This window comes from Peromyscus maniculatus, chromosome 19, assembly GCF_049852395.1.
Source record: "Peromyscus maniculatus bairdii isolate BWxNUB_F1_BW_parent chromosome 19, HU_Pman_BW_mat_3.1, whole genome shotgun sequence".
Classification (NCBI taxonomy): Eukaryota; Metazoa; Chordata; class Mammalia; order Rodentia; family Cricetidae; genus Peromyscus; species Peromyscus maniculatus.
Window position 1 is genome coordinate 48,291,770 of NC_134870.1, and position 13,840 is coordinate 48,305,609.

General features: G+C 41.1%; 1 pseudogene; it reads left to right on the forward strand.

The window, feature by feature from the left end:
- Positions 1-12,828: 12,828 nt before the first annotated feature.
- LOC121824066 (serine/threonine-protein phosphatase 4 regulatory subunit 1 pseudogene) lies at positions 12,829-13,840 on the forward strand (annotated as a pseudogene).

The window sequence follows — 13,840 nt, forward strand, 5'->3', positions numbered from 1 at the left end:
CAGACCATGGCTTGTGGGCTTTCTGGTTCCACTGGCGCCAGCTAAGCTGTGGCCACCAAATGCAGGTTTTAACTAAGTGTCATTCTGTTTAACAATAAAGACTCGGGAGTCAGAGGTTGGGGTGAAAACCTGCTAGATCAGAGAAGCCAAGAACCAACCAGCTGACCTTCCTTTTCGTCTGGAGACCCAACAAGAGAAGCATCTCTCCACTCATCCCAAACCAAAAGGACTACAAATCTCTAAGTCCCTCCCTACTCCTTCCTGTGCATCTCTCTATCACTATGCTTGGCTCCTCTGTCCTCTCTATGGCTAATTCCTATCAACTAGTCACTGGCTCCACCTTCTGATCCAAGGTTAATTTTATTAACATAGTCTCGGAGTTTCATAGTGCAATCAAATATCCCACAACTCTGTTCTCCAAATAATGTATGGCACCACCTGTTTTCACAGCACACAGAATTGGGTGTTATAAGTAGTTAGTTTCCAGAACTTAGGAGGGTGTTCATGGGTTCTTTGCAAATAGTATGCTGTCTTACATAAAGGATATGAACAGCTAGAGACTTCTGTACCCACATGAGCCTTGGAGCCCACCTCCTCTGAACAGAAAGGAACAATTTACAGTGTTAACTATTAACATAGATAATGTGGCAGCTGTTATACAATGTCACATGCTGTTCTAAGCTCTACATATATTAATTCATGAATACTCATAACTAGGAGTATTATCCCCATTTAGCACTTGGCAAAACATTTAAAAAAATAACTTGTGTTGTGTCATGTAACTAGTAAATGAAGGATCCAAGCATCAATCATATGCTGGCTGTTAATTTAAAGATTATTTTTATCATTTTGAATTGTGTATACTTGTGTCTTTGTACATGAGCATGTACATGTGAGTACAGGTGCCCACAGAGGCCTGGAGCTGGAGTTATAGGCAGTTGTGATCTCTCTGACATGGGTGCTGGAAACCAAACTCTGGTCTTCTGCAAGAGCAAAAAATGTTCTTAACCTTTAAGCCATCTATCCAGACTTGCTGATTAGTCTTGATTATCTACTTGACACAACCCAGGGTTACTTGGGAAGAAGGTACATCAGGTGAGAAACTGCCTACATCAGATTGACCTGTAGGAATGTATGTGGGGCATTGTCTTCATTGCTGAATGATTTAGAATTGTATATATCTTCATTATATTTATATTTATTCATTCTATCAGTTCTGTTCCTGTAGAGAACCCTGACTAATACTCCTCCTGTAAGTTGTTTTTGGTAAGTGTACTTTATGACAGCAACAGGAAAAAAAAGAGAGAGAGAGCAAGACCCAATTAGTCTGGTTTCAAATGTTTGTTCTTAGTGACTAAGCTACGCATACTCAAAAACATTAACTTCACAGAAATTACTAATTTTTTGAGTATTTTTTGGCCACTGTGCTGAAGGTTGGAAGTGAGAAGAGCACACTTGGCTAATGAGGGCCGATAACTCAATAGATATGGCAGCTGGATTACCTTCTCACTTGTTTTCTGTATTCCACGGTGCTTTATTTAAAAATAATTTATTTTTATTTCATGTGTGTGACTGTTTGTGGGCACATATGTATGTATACCATGTACATGCCTGATGCATGGGGAGCCCAGAAGAGGGTATCAGATCCCCTGGAACTGGAGCTACAGACAGTTGTAAGCCACCATGTGGGTGCTGGGAATTGACCCCAGGTCCTCTGGAAGAGCAGGCAGTGCTCTTAACCACTGAGCCGTTATTCCAACTCCTGTCTGCGGTACTTTAAATGAATGTGACGGGCCTGTTTTGTATGCATAAGAAATACTCCCCATCTATGAGTTCTAGAAATCATCTGCAATTTAAATTTGCTACTTCATCACTTAAGTTGACTTCTCCTTAAATGAAAGATTCACTTGTATTAATATGCAAGTCACACCTGCTTCGAACATTCTTCCCCTCATTTCCATGAAATAGTAAACATATATCGATTCAAATGTTTTTATTAGCTCAATAAACACTGGTGGAATATCAAATAAAAGTATCTTAGGTTTCTTTAATATACTTAATAAAATCTTTCTATGTGCACATCTTTTAGTTTGCTGCAACTCTACAAGGTAAACGGGGTAAGCATAGTAATTCATTTTACAGATAAATGGAACAGACATTAAGTCACTAACAGGTGTCTGATAGTTTTTGCAGAGTACTCCCGTTACACTGGGTGTGTGCAGCTGATGCTGCGTTAGGTGCTTGGCTGTGGATTCATGCCCTTCCGTTCCAAAATTGTAGATGATCCAAAATTATTATGAAAGCCAGGGATAGTATATAATGTGGTGTTTCTGTTCAAAAGGGGATGATTATTTCTGGCCTTTGGACAGCCGAGACCAGACCACAGTCCTAAGATGGGCAATGAAGAATGGGTAGAGCTTGGGCATTTTAAAAAGATATATACAGGATACAGGGAGATGGCAAAAGATACACAGGCGTAGACTTTAGGATCTCCAGCTGGGAGTAGTTAGATAGACAGATATAAATAGAAGGGAGTGGTGGCAAAAAAGCTGTGGTTTCAGTAGCAAAGCAAACTAAGAAAGCTTGGAGAGAAAACAGGAAAGTCCAGAGTGTGACCCAGAGAGACAGACGGACAGACAGACAGACAGACACACACACACACACACACACAAAGCAGAGACAGAAAGACAGAGAGAGAGAGAGAGAGAGAGAGAGAGAGAGAGAGAGAGAGAGAGAGAGAGAGAGAACCGCCGCAGAAGGCCAGGACCACAGATCAAGACAGCGCTGAGATCAGCACTGCAATTCTAATCAACAGAGATCTTCAAAAATAGCTAGAGTGAGGGAGACAATGAGAGGGCATGGGAAGGTGGGGTGAAGAGAGAGGGAGAGGAACAAATGTCACAGCAGCTCTGGCAGTTTTAAATGTCTCCTGAAGAGCCCCTGGCTTGGTGACTCTGGAGGAAAAAGATGCTACCTGACCACACACTTGGAAACCCAGAGCAAGTATTGTGAGATTACACCTGACTCAAAGAGTACTTCCAGACAGCAGGGAAGAATCTCTGAGTCAGACCTGGCCTGAGCTACAGTCTAGAGTGGACTCCAGACACAGATCCCCAACACACACTCTGCCATCAGGAGACTGACTTCCCCGGAGCATGACTAGCATGGACAAGCCCAACAGCAAAGACCTTCTAAGGCTGTAACTGGCAACTGTGAGGCTAGGAATGAATGCTTAGAGGTGATACTGAAGCCAGCGCTGAGGTGAGAGTCCAGAGTCAGACTCCGCACTCCAACACGCTCTTCTTCACTTTTAGACTTCCTTTATTCAGTGCCTGAGCTAATTTGGCAGCCAGCTTTGTCCTGCTCTGTTGCCATTCTCTCTCCATTCTCTCTCTCTCTCTCTCTCTCTCTCTCTCTCTCTCTCTCTCTCTCTCTCTCTCTCTCTCTCTCCCCCCCTCTCCCTCTGTTCTTCCTACTTTCCTTTGGATAAGCTTTATCCAGACTTCAGGCTGGCTTGGGGCTGGAGTTCCCTAGTCTCAGCCTCTCTAGAGCTGTGATTAATTGGGCCATCTGATTACACTTCTTTGCCTCTTTCTCTTCTCATCCTACCGTTAGCCACAGCTGCCTCATCCTCTCCTTCGTCCATGTTGTTCCCCGCTCTGTGTATTTTCTGACCATTACTTTTCTATCATCTTAATAGTAATAAGCAGTCACATTTTGTTTATTCACTTTCTACTTATACCATCAGTAACTAATATCTTAGTACGCACAGTGCTTTTGGAGTACCTTCTCTTCCTGAAACAATTACAGTTGATGGAGGAATTGTATTTTAATTGAGCTTGGGTAGTTATTGTTCCTGCAGATAATGTTCCACTCGTGGAACAGTAATAGAGGTCTCAGCCTGGTGCCCCAAATACACAGGCTGAGGTTCTAATTACTGAGCCAGCCCCTGGTGCAGTTGAGAGAAATACCACCTCAGCCTTAGTTATTACATCTTATTACACCTTGAACATTGCAAATATTCTACTAAAGGAATATAAGCCATTCAAAAAATCAAACAAATGACCTAATTTCAGATGTACTAGTCCTTCTGCAGAAAAATACAGGAAATGCCCATCAGCAGAGGCCCTGCTGGCAGGAGAAAATGCTTTTGTTTCAGGTTAGGAGGGTAAAGAAGAAGTCATCTTGGAAATTGACCATCTTTATTACCCAGTCATGGCTCCTCCCTGTCTGTCTGTCTGTTGGGGAATCTAACTCCTAATCATGTTCTTTTTGGAGATAGTCTTATGGCCCAATCTTGTCTTGAATTTACAACCACTCAGACTCAGCCTCCCAGATGCTTGAGTTCCAGACATTAGCCACCATAACTAGTTTTCAGACAAGCATGTTCTGAGATCTTACCTCCTAAGTACCCCTTTCCAGTAGGATGAACAGAAGGATGTGTTCTCTCAAAACATCTGGGGAATTAAGAAATGAAAAATCATAGAGTCCAGGAAGTAGGATATTCAAAAGAAAAATATCAGGACCATGGAAAAAAGAGTTCCAGAACACAGCAGTCCTTTGTTAATAGACTAAGGCACAGCCAATAAATAGGCAGTATCTAAAATTTTAGAAATTAAATAGCAGCATTAAAACCTTATGTAGTATTATGTATGTTAATTAAAAGAACAAGATAAAGTATTTTAAGAAATTTCTCTGGGTAGTGAGATTTAGGAAGAGGAAAGCTAGCTTTACTTCTTTTGGTTGAAAGTTTAAACACAGAAGTTTTGAGTGCTTACATTTCTAGTATTGCTCTTAGATAATTACTATTTAAAATTAGGTAAATCTATAAAATTCAGAAATCAAATCAGTGTTGAGGCTAATCTGTGAAAGGCAGAAAAGGAAATGCAGAAACATTGATGAATAAAAAAGGAGACCACCGTGTAGTAAATGACATCAATAGAAACACAGTAAGAGCTCATGAAAAAATCTCTGAACAGCAAATAATTATAATAGTGAGATGAACTTGTCAGATAAAAGACGCAGGATTCTATAGCAACAACAAAAAACATGTATCTCACGGCACCAAAAAGGCATACTTAAATAAAGTACACTGATCAAGAAAGAAATTTCAAAGATGGAGAAATACTTACTAAGCAAGCATCATTCAAGAGAAAGTTGCTGTTATTATGTTAATATCAAACTGTGGGGGACCCGCCCCCACTTTTTTCCCCCAGGGTACTCTTGAGGACTGAGAGATAAGAGATTTAGATAGAAATATAGAGGAGAGAGACAGATAGAAACTCAGGATAGCCTCGGGTGGGCCTGGATCCTTATCCACTGGTCCAGAACTTTATTCAAAAGGGCTTTTCATAACGATGCCAAGGAGCTAGGCAAAAGACACACATACACACACAAGATATAACCAAGTGTAGACCTTTCCAAACACCTGGTACCCAGACCTGTGGTCCAATCATCTTCTTATGCAGCCCTGCTGGTAAATCTAGCTTAGATGTCACTAGGAAACCTCTGTGGGCTCCAACATCAAACCAAATAGACTGGAAAGTAAAAGCTTTATTAGCGGCAATTGCGTTCTTACATGTGGCAAAAAAAAAAAAAAAAAAAAGTAATTTGCCTAGAAGTGATAATTCTGAATCCACATGGAATTGACAGTGTAATCTAAAACAGTGGGGGAAAAGTAGAAAATGTCAAAAGGTTAGGAAAGGTGTAACATTTTTTTTAGAATATAACTAGCCATTGTGTGTGTGTGTGTGTGTGTGTGTGTGTGTGTGTGTGTGTGTGTGTGTAGACATACTTGTGTGTTCTTTTATTTAGCTTATTGACCTATCAATTTGGTTGTGGTAAAGGACAAAGGACTGGCAACTAATCTTTCAAGTTCTAAAGACTTTGTTCCCCAGGTGAAATCTTAAGATGTTTCACAGCTCCCTAGTTGTTTTAAGATAATAAAACCCAGCACAATGCAAACAGTTCTGAATCCTCATCCAAGTGTAGACCAGTCTCTTTCCCTGCTCAGCTAATGTGAGCTCTAAGCCTACAATAAGGAAGAGGCGTCATCGTCCAGTGGAAAGAGGAGGGAGGCTGTAAAAAGGGAACCAGAGAGGGAGAAAACTTATTTTTCAAGGCTTACAGGTTTACAATCTGGTGAGAAGCACTGTTTTAGATCCATACTCCATTTCTAGTTCTTTCTTTTAAAAGCCACTCTAATTGAAAAGAAAAGCTTATTGTGTGTTATGAGCATGGCTTACAATGTCCCGACTTAGCTCCTGGCTTTCAACAGTCCCTATGTTACTGTAGTTACTTTATCCTCTCACAGTAGTGGTATAGGACGGGGTCTCCTAAAGCATCCACACAACACCAAGAGCTTCAGTCAGGCATTTATGAGTCACATACCAATTGCTATGTCCTCGAGTTCTAGGGAGCACTGGTCCAGCTTTTTGATTGGTTCTTTTCAAATGTCCCCCTCACTTTGACTAAACTAAGAATGGCTTGAGTTCCACATCAGGATGGAGAACAGAAACGCTACAGCTCTCCAGGTTTTTATTTTAAAAAACACTTTCAGGACTGGAGAGATGGCTCAGTGGTTAAGAACACTGACTGCTCTTCCAGAGGTTCTGAGTTCAATTCCCAGCACCCACATGGTGGCTCACAACTCTAATTCCAGAGGACCCAATGCCCTCACACAGACATGCATGTAGGCAAAACACCAATGCATATAAAATAAAAGTAAATAAATTAAAAAAAAAAAGAACACTTGCTTGACCACTTTACCATCTCTTATCCAGTATCTAGTTTGGGAGTAAAGCTGATTTGAAGGTTGCAAGAAGTCTCACATTGCAATGCCTTGGCTGCAACTCTGATCCAGTAAAAAGACACTGTTACTGTCTTTCTCCATGCACCTCTATCTGTATTCACAACACGAATCCATTAAAACATCAACAAAACAAAACAACCAACCAACCACAACTCTCAGCACCTGTCAAAGAACTGGCATGATTTATACCATGATTTTACATTCCAATTCAATAAAACTGTACATCAACAAATAAAAAGATAAATAATCTTTCTGTGGTTAGAAAGTTTAAAATAAGCCAAAGTATAGTATAACTTAGAAAAGAGTTAGAATTTAATTATAAAAACATCTATGTGTCATTTTTCTATTGCTGTGACCCAGGCACCTTACAGAAGGAAACATTCAATTGGGGCTTACAGCTTCAGAGGGTGAATCCATGACCATCATGGCGGAGAGCATGGTAACAGGAAGACAGGCATGGTATCTGATCCACAAAGCCCAATCCCAATGACACACCTCCTCCAACAAGGCCTCTCTTCCTAATCCTTCCCAAACAGTTCCATCACTGAGAAACGAGCATTCAAATATACAAGCCTATGAGAGCTGTTCTCATTCAAACTGCTATACTATGCATCAAAGTTTATGTACCTGTAATTTGATTTAAAGGAAAATTTAAGTGTATGTACTGATATGATGCACACACATATATGCAGACAAAAATATACACAGACTTTTTACAATAATAATTTGTTTGATGTATGTGTGTGCTTCCATGGAGGCCAGAGGTCTACACTGGAAAACCGCCATCTACAAAGTATAAACTACTTCTGTGGTTCTCCACCCTACCTATCAAGACAAAGTCCCTCACTGAACATAGCACTTGAAATTGACTAGATTGACTGAATAATATACTCAGATAATTGCTTGTTTCTGTCCCCCACCCACCACACTCCTGGGGTTACACACGAATGTGACCATGTCTGGCTTGTATGTGGGTGCTGGGGATCAGAATTCAAATCTGAATGCTTCTATGACGGGCATTTGACCAACTGAGCATCCTCTCGGACTCTCAATTGAATGCTTGTTTAAAAAGAAAGAAAGAAAAAACATTTAGGAAAATTACAGCTCTAAAAATGAAAATGTCCTGGCAAGAGAGATGGCTCAGCAGTTAAGAGCATTAGCTGCTTTTTCAGGGGACCTGGGTTCAGTTCCCGTACCCAAATGGCAGCTCACGACTGTCTGTGACTCTAGTTTCAGGGGGTCTGATGCCCTCTTCTGGCCTCTGCAGGCACCAGGGACACATGTGGTGCACAGACATACATATAGACAGAAAAAAAAATACACATAGAATAATTTTTTAAAAAATAATAAAATACCAACAGTAAGAATCAAAGTTAACCAGAGTGGAAAATTAAGCTTTGAGCTCCCTCTACTGGCTCAGAGAAAAAAAATTCCCAGAAATAATTAAAACCCAAATCACAAACTTGTAATTAATTAACTCTTGTCCCATATAGATCTTAAAGTTATCGGAGTTGGCATAGTGGCCCAGCAGTGGTGAGGCTGAGGCAGAAGAATTGCCTTCAGTTTAAGGACAGGCTGGGCTATAAAGGGGAAAATGTCTTTAGCTCTGTAGCCCTGTCCTGTGTGAGAAGTGTCTGGATTACAGTTCACTTCAGCCGGAGCACCCACGGCCACAAAAGGTGGCATTATTCATGAGACACATTGTCCTTCTTTCCAGTGTGTGTTTATAGCATAGAATGTTTTCAATTCATATGGCCAAGAATAGGATTTAGTCCAGTCTGTCATTTTGGATTTGAAGAAAAAAAACAAAACAAAACAATATTACTCAAAACAAAACAATATTACTCATGACAAGATGAACTTGTCTTCTCAGTAGGTGTGGACTGATATTTAGAGTTAAAAATCTTTATGTTTCCAAATTGATTTAGAGTGCTTATTTAGTCTGTATTTATTTTATCAATATGTTAGTGCAGGCTTTCTTTTAATGTACTTTTAAAGGCGTGCGATTGTTGACATACACCATAATCTCATTCATTTTAAGTCAACAGTGTTCATCGAGAATGCTGACTTTGCCCTATGATAATAAAAAAAAAAAAATCTGTCCGTGAAGTCTACAGTCTGGTAGAATGACACATTATTTTTGTTTATTTAAAAATTCCATGAAAAGCAATGGGGTAACTAAAGACAGTACTTCATTGCCTGGGTGCTAGTACTTCTTTCTTTATCAATAACTTGATCACACCAAAAATAGTACCAAAGCCAACTGTGGATTCAGAGGATTTGGTTGCAGTCTGACGAGTCAGGAGACCCTGCCACAGTCTGATGACACCACCCCTCGCTGCTCTCTCAAGCAGGTGTTATTTTCACGACTGCTCCAGAGTGCTCAGTATATCAGTGGGATGCTTGAATCAGTGCCCGGAGAAGGACACACAGATAGCTGCAGCTATGATAGAATTGCGATGTGAGCATCACGTGACCATATTAGCTCACAAAATCTTTACTGGTAACTGAAATCGGGACAGGAAAACAAGAAAGCCATATTAAAGCCTGACTATGAAAGAAGATGTGCTGTGGACCTGCATCTGAGGGGCAGAAAGTTGTCACCCTGTCCTCACAACAGGGAGGATGAAGCAAACTGAATTTAAACATTTCCCCTAGATTAGAGATCAGAAGTAGTCACATTTTGAAAAGGATACAGAGAATCCTAGTCCAACCAAAGCAACACCTCTGGCCCCCGAGGGAAAGTTAAGCTGCACTTGTGAACTGCTGGCAGCCCAGAGGGAAAAATATGAAGAGTTATAAATTTTACCTATGGCAAGGAAAGCACATCCTCAAATTATGAATCATGAATTAATCCAGTCGTGAGATCAGACTTCTCATGACTTTAGCGCTTTGTCAATGCTCTGTCTCTGAATCCTGGGTACTAAGCCTTCTATACATGGGCTTTCAGGAGGAAATTTCAGATCCAAATCATAGTACTTACCTAGTAAGCAATGTTTTCATATATATCACATATATATGTCTATATTTTTAAACTGTGATTTACATACAATAGAACACTATAGAAGGAATGATGAAAATGAAATGTATTTTTTCCACTTTTGGTATAAGAAGTAACACTTTCCTCAAAAGAGTGAGAGTAGAAGTGTACTTGCTGACTACGGCTTGTGGATGAGTAAAGCAAAGGAGAGCAGTATTGTAGGGGATGGGAAGGAGGAATTGTTGATTCTCCAGTATCAGGAATGCATATTATCTGCAAAGTGGTGTGATGCTGGATGACACTGTTCTTGGGTTGGTTATAGCTGTCTTCTGCTAACTCTGGGGCAATCACTAAAATTGTTTTTAAGAACTGATATGATAAGGAAATGGAGAAATGGAACCAAATATAAAATTTCAGAAGAAAAATCGCAGAAGAAAACAGTAGAAGACAAAAAGTAAAATCAAGAACAATAAATAGGAAATAGTGCCAAACATAAAATATATTAATTTCAGTTATAGCCATAACTATATTAAACACCACAATCTAAATATACCAGTTAAAACATAATAATATTGCATCAGGTTAGAAAAAGGCACAACCCCATGTTTTTGCATGATATCTACTTTGAACATAAAAACATGGATGAATTAGTGTTTAGAGGCATCATGAATTTGGTCCTAGAAGATAGTGAATTTACTGATAAATGTATGTGTTTTGATAGTTTCTTCTGCTGGTCACCCCACCTTGTTCTTCAACCTTCCTGCTCACAGCAATATGGAAATTATGCCTCTTAGTGGCAGCTGCATGCAAGTGTTCAAGTATTTAAATCTAAAGCTAGCAATGATTAAACTGCCAAACGCTGGGCATCCCACACTAAACAGCCAACAACACAAAGGGAAAGTCCTGGAAGGTAGTTAGAGCAGTTATTCCAGTGAGTATATGTAGACGAATTTCTAAATAGTCTTATTAAATAAAAAACATGGAGCCAAATACAGGGGTGAAAGCCTTAGAGAGATCAGGGAAATAGGGAAAGCCACGAGCCAACCTTACCTCACCAACTCTGCAGCTTCCAAATGCGAGTTACTTCCTGTCTACCCACATCTGTATGTCTTGCTGTTCTGCCCTCTGATTTGCTCTCTCAGTTCAGCTATATCACTTCCTCTCCCTACACAGCTCTGTCACTTGCTGTCTGTCTGTACAGCCCTCCAGCCCTCCATGTGTGCCATCACACCTGGCTCTGTTTCCAGTGTGGCCTTGAACACACAGAGACCCTGCCTGCCAAGTGATAGGATTAAAGGCATGTGCAAACATTGCATGACTTCTGTGTTGTGGCTGGCTTTTTCCTCTGATCTCCAGGCAAGCTTTAATTATTAAAGCACAAATAAAATATCACCACAAGTTTACAAATGAAACAGCCATAGAATTTAGTCATGGACTCTGGAGAAAATACCATAGACTTTAGTTATGGACCATGGAGAAAAGCAAGCGTGTACTAGCTGGAAGCTTTGTCCTTATTGGTTAGCTTACAGAGGTGTTAAGCAAGCTCACAGAGGAAAAAAAAAAAGATCATCAATCTTTCCCATCTGTGTTTTTCTTGCTACAATAATGACCAGCCTGGAAGAATATAGCCACCAGTGCAAAAGTGGCAAGAATGTTCTAGGAGTAGACAGCTGCTTTCCAACTGTGTTTAGGACCCACTCTCCCAGAACTCATTCCTGGCACTATTATCAGGGAGAATGACCTATGGCTAAGTAGGTCATAGACCCAGGGGAGAACATATTATTTTTCCTCTGATAAATGTATATATTATTAAACTAACTCCTAATGAGTTATACCCATAGACCAGTGCACCTCTTAGTCTTTATTAGAGCTTCCTTTTGCAATAGATGGTGTCTGTTTTGAAACACAGATCCACAACTAGTCACGGTGTAGAGAATAAGAGACTGTGGACTGTTCAACCCTAGATGGGACATCTATATCACAGTCCTCCTCCGAATGTCCATGGACCATCCCAAAACAAGGGGCAGAAGGACCATATGAGGTGGCAGATAGCTATAATGGAACAGTGTTTTCAGGACAAAACAAGGCAGTTGCACATATGAACTAACTCACAGGAATCGTGACCTGCAGGAGAATTGCGCAAACTCTGGAGTGGGGAGGTGGTTATGAAGTCCCACCCTTGGCTGATGAGCCACCGGGAACTGATGGCTGCTGGGAGAGGGAGAGCAAATTTTCTTCAATGAGGCTGCTCCTGTGAGGCCATCGATGATGCACATACAGTCAACCCCAAGAGGACTCAATAGCGGGGGTGGGGGTGGGGAGGGACACGTGAAGTTAGAAGAGAATGGTCTGAAGGTTGGGAGAGGAACTGGAGCAGAGGGATGGGGGCTGGACTAGATCAAAACACATTGCAAGCATGGACAGAAGTCTCCAACAATAACACCATGATTTAAAAGAGAGATAGAGAGCAGAACAGAAAGTGTCCATGGAGACGCTGCATCCAGATAGTCACCGAGAAAGTACTTGGTCACTTCTAAGCTCTGAGGAAGAAGTACAATGAGACCAACGCTGTCTCTATGGCTGTGACACATCCACTCTGCTGCCCATAATCATGGAGTCATTCTGATTTGAGAGTGATGTATGTTTATATGTGTATGTGTGTATGTATGTGTGTACATAAATTCTGATTTGAGAGTGCTATACGTATATATGTGTGAATGTATGTATGAATGCACACACACACACACACACACACACACATGAAACTATCTAATTTTTTTGAGAGAGGTTCTTGCTGAGGGGACCTCGGCTGACCTCAAACTTGCAGAGATCTCCTGCCTCTGTCTCTTGAATACTTCACCACCACACCTGGAGAGCCTTATGACCTAAGAAACAAGAAATTTTGTAAGGTCATAGCTGGCATAGATAGTGAGCCCTCTAATGGATATGAGCACAGTGAGTTGAAAACCTGGGAAGGACTCACCATCCTAGTCGCCACAAAGAGCATGTGTGATGGGCAGGAAGTCAGACTGTCGACATCGGCAGGAATTTGGAAGAAGCTGATCCCAACCTTCACAGATGAATTTGGGGGATTCCAAGGCTTCAGGTGGAGCAAGTCACTGCAGATGTAGTGGAAATAGTGAGAGAACCACAGCTAGAACTGAAGCTTGGGAGGAGGGAGGCAGTCTGTGAGCATCCGTGGTTGTGGGTGAGCACAAGATGGCACACCTCTTAGAGCTCCAGGAGGACTTGCTGGAAGATGCACACTGACCCCTGGACTTTATCTCACACAATGAAATGTTGACACTGCTTGGGAGACAGGACAAGTACAACACAAATGGGAACAGACAAATGATGGCCGGGAGTTTGCTGGATACTCTGAGGGAAGGCTGCCCTGATGAAAAAGATTGTATTGTTGGTTTGAAAAGAGCTGGCAGATTTGATGATTCAGAACCTACTGAGAGAGCAGAGCTGACGGAACAAGCGCCACATACTGTACTGTTTTGTCAAGAGACTCAACACCATATGCTTCTTCCAAATCCTACCTATTGTGGTTAGAACTATCTTGAAGATCAGAATAATCTTTCCTGAAAGGAAAACCGGTCAAGCAGCTTTGCTAGCCCTGCTGGAGCAGAAGCTGATCAAGTGATTTGATGTGGAGACCAAAGTGTGCTCTGTCCTCATAGAGCTGATTGTCCTTCCTAGAGCAACGATGACAGGATGACAGAGGCTGTGGCTGTATGCATGATGCTCCTATGGTTGGAAAGGAGACTACAGAGCATCTTATCCTCCCTTTCGTGAGATACGCTGTGACTGTAGAATGTTTGAAAAGTCTGTGCTGCCAATTTTGAACATATTTGAAAGGGAGTTGGCCAGCAAGCTACCGAGGAAATGCAAGTTTTTCCGGTTATTTTCTGATATTGTGTGGGGAGTTAGAAAGGCCTATGCTGAGTGCTTCATGACTATTTCGTGTATAACATGTTGGGAAATCCAAGGAATAAAGTTATTAGCATTATTGTGGTGGTTGAATTCACCATAAGCTCATATAT